This window comes from Arachis duranensis, chromosome 7 (assembly GCF_000817695.3).
Source record: "Arachis duranensis cultivar V14167 chromosome 7, aradu.V14167.gnm2.J7QH, whole genome shotgun sequence".
Classification (NCBI taxonomy): domain Eukaryota; kingdom Viridiplantae; phylum Streptophyta; class Magnoliopsida; order Fabales; family Fabaceae; genus Arachis; species Arachis duranensis.
Genome location: NC_029778.3, coordinates 11,980,449 through 11,988,750, shown reverse-complemented (window position 1 = coordinate 11,988,750; position 8,302 = coordinate 11,980,449).

Below are 8,302 nucleotides of genomic sequence, written 5' to 3'. Positions count from 1 at the left end.
GATAAAAATTTAAATATAATTATTTCTATGTAAAGATATTTGAGAATTTTTTTGAGAGAAAAAAAATCATGAAAGGGAAGTGTAGAAATTATATAAACGATAAAGCAAACGATGAAAAGAAAAATATGCGAATTAGATTATATGCATATATGCTAAAAAAGAAGAAATAATAGATGTTTCATTCATTTTTGGATTAATAACAAGAATTTAATTTTGATAGTAATTATTTAAAAAAATAAATATAATTAATTAATTGTATAGTTTTTTATATTATTAATGTATTAAAATTAAATTTTTAATAATAAATAGATTATCTAAGATTATTTTAAATTAAATATAAAAGTTAGCCTATTATAAAATCACTATCCACAAATATGCATTTACCTTTTGTCCGTACATTTTCATTTTCGTCGTCGTCAAATCATCAATCGTCATCGTTGTCTTCTTTAAAGACTTGGATTTTGAACTACTTTTACTAGAGGAGTTGTCACAAAAGAGGCCATGTTATAAATTTAAAAAAAGGAAAAAAAAAACACAAACTAATGTGTTATACTGTTATTCATTTCTACCCAAATGGGAACACTGAATATTCACACCAATTTTCCCTGTACAAATTTTCCACGACTTTTCTTTTCACTTCAAACATGGAATTTCTTTCTTCTAAATATTTCCACATTACTAGTTAGGTACTGATTGAGTGTTGGAATTCAGAAAAGAAATACTAAATTATATATTCATATGATAGTTGACAAGTGTAGGACAATTTGTTTTAAGAGATATTTTTCTAATTGTAAATATATTTTCTTTGATATGATATATAAATATATATCCTTCTCCGATCCTAAAGCAACATAAAAGTTGACAAGTCATTGAAAGGAGAATAGGATAGATGGGGTTGAGAAGGAAGAAAGAATTTAAGAAAACAAAAAAGTAAAGTGAAAAAAGGAGTGGGAACTGAGTAGGATGGATGAAGATGCTGAAACGAAAGGGGAGTTATTGACCCTCCCACTACACTCTCCCTAGTCCCTACGGCTAAGGGCCAATACCACACCATACATGATACACACATAAACATATGCTTGTCCTGTACCCATTGTTACTTTGTTTTTGTTCCCATGAACTATAACCCGAATGGTTTTCCCGCACGAATTGAGATTGCTACTTGCAAAAATATTTTGATATTTAAATGAGTAAATAGCTTCTGAAAGTATATTATAAGCATAAAGAAGTAAAGAACTATATACCGGATCCCTTATTAGATTCGAACATGTTTTATTAGGTTCATTCCCAAGCTAAAGATTTTGTGTTTTTACGGGAGAGATTAATAGTTAAATTAGTTTTTAGAAGATTGTTTGTTTTTTAAATTTATTTTTGAAAGATTTTATTAATTAAATTGATCTTTCAAAAATTATAAATTAATATTTTTATCCTTTACTCATTTAATTAAAAGTTTTTGTCAATAATGACATAAAAAGTTAACTTATATCATATACGATACCTAACATATTCTAAGAGCATCTTCAATGTTAGTTTCAATTTCAATTTCATTTTAAATATTTGTAGAAGTATTTGTCATAAACAGTGATTTAAAATTAAAAGTGAAACGTGTCCCTCTAATACTTAGTTTTAATTCAATTAAAATTTTATATTTTTTAAATTATTTTATTAACATAATTATACGAATGGCAAAATTTTATTGATTTTTCATTAAGGTCATACTAGTTTCTTTTCATCAATCAATTCCAATATAAATTTCAATTCTAAATCAATTCACTTCTTGAAAGTAATAAAAGTGATACTCTAAAAACAAATATATTTATGAAAATCTATCAATTTAGTGTCGTTAGGTTATATTAGGATTATGGTTTATATAATTGAAAAAAGTAACTAAATTAATAGATTTTCATAAATATATTTATTCAACGTCTAATTAGACATATTAGGTGTCACGTATACTATTGGTTAGGGGTGCACATGGTCTGATCCGGTCCCGAATATTTTACGAGCTAATTTGGTGTGATTTTATTGGATTTAGAGTCGGATAAGAGTCTCAAAAATAGACCCGGTCATTATTTTGGGTCGGGTCCAGATCAATGCAAATCCAGTTTCATCCGACCCATGTGCATCTTAAGGGAACTAAAAAAGATATATATGTTTTATATTAATTTTAATATTATATTATATTAATTATAAGCTTATTGTTTTATTTTTAGTTACACTGAATTAGAAAATAGATCAAAGAAGTATGAAATTAGAATTTAGGGACAAATTCAAGTTCAAATATGGATATTAACTTTTCGCTAACAAGTTTTTTCTTTATAAATAAGTGCATCATAAATAAGTTTTTTTATAAATTATTTTTAAAATTTTAAAGACCTGATTTTCACCCGGTTTAGATCCAGTATAGTTGTGGCCTGAAAATGTTTAAATTTCATCGGATCTAGGACCGGGTTATGGTCTAAAAATAGATCCGGTGTATATTTAGGGTCGGATCTGAGTCAGAACAAATCTGATTTCACCCGATTCATGAACACCCCTACTATTGGTTAATGTTCTATATTATCAATCGTTGACAGAAAATATTAATTGTGTGACAGGAAAACAAAAATAATTAATTTGTAATTTTTTTTGAAACACAAAACTCAATACGATAAAGTGGAGTAAAGAAAAAACAAGAATAAAAGATTATTTATAAACCATATTCCTTTGTCACCTTCAGCTAGGGTTGTACATGGGTCGGGTCACAGCGGGTTTGTCTTAACCCAGATCCGACGCGAAATATAGACCGGACCTAATTTTTAAACTCTAACCTGATCTTAGACCCGATGAAACCTATGCATCTTCGGGTCGGGTGAAAATCGGATAAAAATTAGGTAAAAACCGGGTCTTTAGCATGTAAAAATCACCTAATCTCCAACCATTTTTTTACAATTCACATAGTAAAATTCACTTAAAAAAATATAACAAGAATCAACATTTCTCTAAAATTAAAGCATAACTATAATCAATACTAATATTGTCTAATAATACCAAATATTTAAATCAATACAAATAACACAATATTATGCATTAGTCTAAAGTCTTATGCATTTTAAACATAAAACATTAAAATGATAGTATTTTGATACCATAGGGTGTGTGTGGTTCAAGTATTACTTTATTACAAAGATTCCATTCCTTTGGGAATTAAAGATACCCAAGGGGAAGGTGGGAATTAAAATGATAGTATTTTGATTCCCGGGAATCAAACTTGCTTAGGAATAACTTTTCAAACTTTGAACCAAACATGGGAATATGATATTTTCATCTTAAAATTCCTAGGAATTATTTATAATTCCTCCAACCACACACACCCTAAACATTAACTTATAATGACTAATAACACAAAATATTAAGGTTTATAATATTTACCTTCCACATAAGAATAGCCATCATCCATCCCTAATAATACAAAATATTAATTGTGTATGATGACCGGGCCACCGGGACGAGTTCGGGTGATCCGAGCCATGACCCGGACCCGATCCGACCCGAAATAATGACCGGATCTATTTTTGAGACCCTTACCCGACCCTAGACCCGATAAAATCACACTAAATTAACTTCTAAAATGTTCGGAGCCAAACCAAACCATATACACCGTTATCTTCAGTATTGCCATTAACTATTAAAGGAATCAACACAAATCTATTTTTTGTAACTTCTAAATGAAGATCGAATAACATCAGCAACTTCTACCGTCTTATTCTGAATGGTCCTTTGATTTCTTTTTTATCAAATATTTTAAACAATAACAAAAAAATCTATCAACCACTTTTTTTCATAGTCCTTTTTCATTGTTATTCTAATCAACTTTTAAAATGTTCCTTTACCTTACTTGAAATAGTCCATAAACAGCCACCATCACAAGCCCAAACACAACACATTTACCATAAAAACTCATCTGTAATAAATAAATGTATATACTCTTTACATTTTTACCACACAACATACATAAATTATCACTAAATTTAATTATACCAAACTTACTCAACCTATTTTTAGTATTAACTCTATCAATTAATATAAATTAAATAAAAACTTTAATTCGAAGTGAATTCAATTCCTTTCAAATAGTTCTAGTGAAATTATAGTATTTATAATCTTTATAAACTAATATGATTGATAAAATTTTTTTAAGAATAAATTTAAAAATGATCTATCTTTCTAAGACTAATTCAATCATTAATTTTTTTATTTACTTTTATAGGCTTTTTATAATTCAATGTGATTTCTTGTGTAACAATTAAACTGTATGTATTTTGCATACTAATTGCTTTGATTTTTTCTCTCATGAATATCTCTTTTGATTTACGGTAATCTGGGAGATATTTTAAATGAGTGTGTTAAGCAACTAAGTTGGTAGCTTACTTAGTGGACTTAGGCCTTGTACTGAACTATTTTCATCCTTTCTGTATATAGTGTTGGAAAATTATCAGGTGTATTCGGAAACATTGGTGTTCCAGTTATTTTAACCGTTGATTTTAATTAATATATATTATATATATTTTTTATAATTCAGATCGACGGTTAAAACAATTGGAATACCAGTATTCCCAATACACCTGATAACCTTCCTATAGTATTTCACAGTTCATATTTTCCACCATCAACATTGCAAATTCATCATGTTATGGTGAAGAGTATTTTTCAATGAAGAATAAAATTTGTTCTTTTTACAATTTTACAATAAAAGAAAGATATTGTTCTGAACGAAATCCGAGGTTTCAAGAAGTCCAACTCATAAATTAGAAAAGACATAGAAACCAAAACTAGCGACGGTTACTAAGATATGACATAATCATGAAAAACAAATAAAAATGAAAGAACTTAAATGCTTGCGCTGTAACTTCATAAAATGAATATTATGATTCAATGCTCATAAGTTCGTCATAAAATCTAAGATGCTTCGCACGTAGGGGGATCTCTATATAATGGAATTAGAATTTGGATCATCTAAATTTTAAATTTATATTTTGAAAGATAAAATATAATCTTTTATTTTTAAATAATTTTTCTCTCATATTTATTTTTGATCTCATCTATAAAATAAATTGTGAGAGATCACATTTTATTCTCTAAAGTAAAATTCAAATTTTAAAGAATCCAAATTCATAGAGTTAGAGTAATTTGACAATAAGCTAAATATTGACTGATATAAAATTATTATATGTACAATAAATACATTCATTCTATCATTTTTTATGGGGTCTTTGAAGACTCCTTGAAATTTAATTTTTATAGTAATTAAATTTAATTTCAGTGTTTAAAATAAAAATAATAAAACTAGTTTAGATGGAATTCAATTTAAATAGATTGTTTTTTCTCAAAATTAATTCCGACCCAATTAAGTTCAATTTAAAATTCTATTCCATCAGGATTCCACTCAAAACTTAAATGTATAAACTATCTTTATAATCTAATTACTTTTTCTTAACTTTTTCACTTACATTCTCTCAACGGCTTCTATTTTTCAACACATACTCTCTCTTCTCTCGTCACTTTCATTCTCTTTTCTTTCTTTCTCTTCTCTTTCCTTCAAATCCCTTAATATAATATATATCTATATTTTTTGAAAACTCTATTATGTAAATCTAAAAAAATTATCTACACGTATAAATTTTACGTGTTTAACTTAGATTAATGATATGAAATATTTGTCAATACGTCTAAACATTTTAATTGAAGTTATGTCAATCATGGCACTAACAAAAAATGACATAATTTTGTTCCATTTTATTAACGTGAATTGGTTATTATAATTTATTGTTAATAACTATTTTCTTTTACTTGCTATGTCATTAGACCACTCAACAAATTAGTTCTTGATAATTCATCTTGGTTTTTTGTTATTAGTTTGTCGTTAGAATCAACAATGAAGAATCACTTAATTTTTTACTTAATAATAATATTTTTTAAATTTAATATTTTTAGATTAATCTAATTTTGCTTTTTTTAAAGTGAACAAATTTTTAGTTAAAAAATATATTTATTATTTAAATATGATGTTATATTAAGAGTTAAGTATTTTTCTCGTCCGTAAAATTTGAGGTTAAAATCAAAATCGTTCTCAACTTTTTTTTGTATTAAAATCATCCTTAACGTCACAATATTATAAAATCATCATTTTCATCCTAAAAAGACAAATTTACCCTTACAAAAAATAAATTTTAAAATTAAAAAACCCTTTCCTAACAAAACTCTTCATTCCAATTACATTATTGGCGACAAGTCCATTGCAAAAGGTGCTAGGATAAATGGAATACAAAATGTGGAAGCTTTGCCACCACTTCCAGAAACTAAAGATAATATTTCATTATAAAAGTTCAAGGAGGATGTTAATTACTTCATATGCACTAGACCTCGAAGGGAATTTGTTTTGCTTTCTAATGAAAGTCAAGCTCTTCTCACTCATTCATCACCGTTCAACCTCATTCATTCACCAGTGACTCACTAAACCTCACCCACCAACTATCATACACACGCAGTCACTCACACCTCTACTTTCATTTCATTGTCATTCTCTCATCACCAGACGCAACCCACAAATTTCTTTTCACAATCTACCAACACTACTACCAACAACAACAATAGAAGAAAAGACAAAAAGAAATAACGATAATTTTTTTTTACCCACTACCATATCTCTTCTGCTAACAACAACAGTACTAACAATAATTAATTTATTCATGTTCGTTCCTTTCAATTAATGGTTTAAAAAAAAGAAAAACAACAAACAAAACACAAACAAGGAGACTTAGGATTGATGGAGGCTGTGGCAGGACGCCAGGAAGAGACGGGCTACCTTCGCATGGTTGTTGACGTCATCTTCTGCAGCGAGGAGATGCCGTCAATTGCTTTGCCGGGAGGAACGGACGGCATGGAATCGGGGGTTGAGAGCTTTGGTTGCGCAGGGTAATGACGACGTTCAAAACTCCATTCGTGGGGTCGTCGTCATCGTCGTCGTCGCAAGCGAAGAGGTTTGGAGACTCCCTTGGTCGACGACGCTCAAGACTCCCTTCGTGGCGGCTGTGGTCGTCATCGCCGGCGAGTTGACAGGCAGCGATTTACTGTGGATGAAAGATCGTCGGCATCGGTTGGGAGGCTAGTAGCGCAGCTGCGTGGGTATCTTTTTAGGAATAGATGAAAAAGATGAGAGGATGTTGATGGGGTTAGGGCTAAAGATAATGATGGGATCTGGAATGGAGAATGGAGTTTAATTTTTTATTTTATAATTTTTAATTTTGTAATTTATTTTTGTATTTTTTAATTTTAAAATTTATTTTTTGTAAGGATAAATTTGTCCTTTTAGAGTGAAAAAGATGATTTTATAACGTTTTGTGATATTGAAGATGATTTTAATACAAAAAAAAAGAGTGAGAGACGATTTTGATTTTGAACCCAAACCTTAGAGACGAAAAAAGTACTTAACCCTTATATTAATAAAGGATAAAGTTGTCTATTATAAAACTTTAATTAATTTGATAAACATTCTAAAGACTAGAATTCAATTCAATTCTATAGTTTTACTAATTCATTCTAAACATTAGATATCTTTCATCAATTAATTTACTTCTACTTAATTTATTTTAATTTTAGTTATAAACTCATTTATTTTTAAATTAATTATATTTTTATTTAACAATATTATAAATTCACTTATTTTTTTATAATTATATAATATCTATTAATATTATTTTTTAATAAATACTTGTAATATATAATAGTATAAAAGATATAAACTAATTAATAAATTATTAAAATTTAAAAATAATAGTTATTTTAATATAAAAACAAAACAAAAATATTTATGATAGAGTAAAAATAATAAAATATTTATTGTTCATGTTCCATATTGTTTTAAAATAACTTGATATTTTTAAAATGTTAGTAAAAATATGTATTTTAAATTTTAATTTTAAACTTTTGACTATTTTTTATTTTTTATTTACATAGGACCGGGTCAAACGGTTCAACCAGTGATCCACTGGTTGAACCAGTGACCCAATGACCCAGTGACCTAACCGGTTCGATTACCGGCTCGATTTTGACAACTACATTTTCCATTGTTCTATAATTATTAGTTTATTAGATTATTAGTTCTGACAACTCTAAAATTTGTGATGTGATTGCAATGAAGCTTCCCGTTATGCCAGATGGTGAATTTACCGTGGGAATGGAATTCAGTTCTAGGGAGGCAGTAATTAAGGCGATGAAAGATTATACAATCCGCAGAGATGTAGATTATCGGGTGCATGAGTCA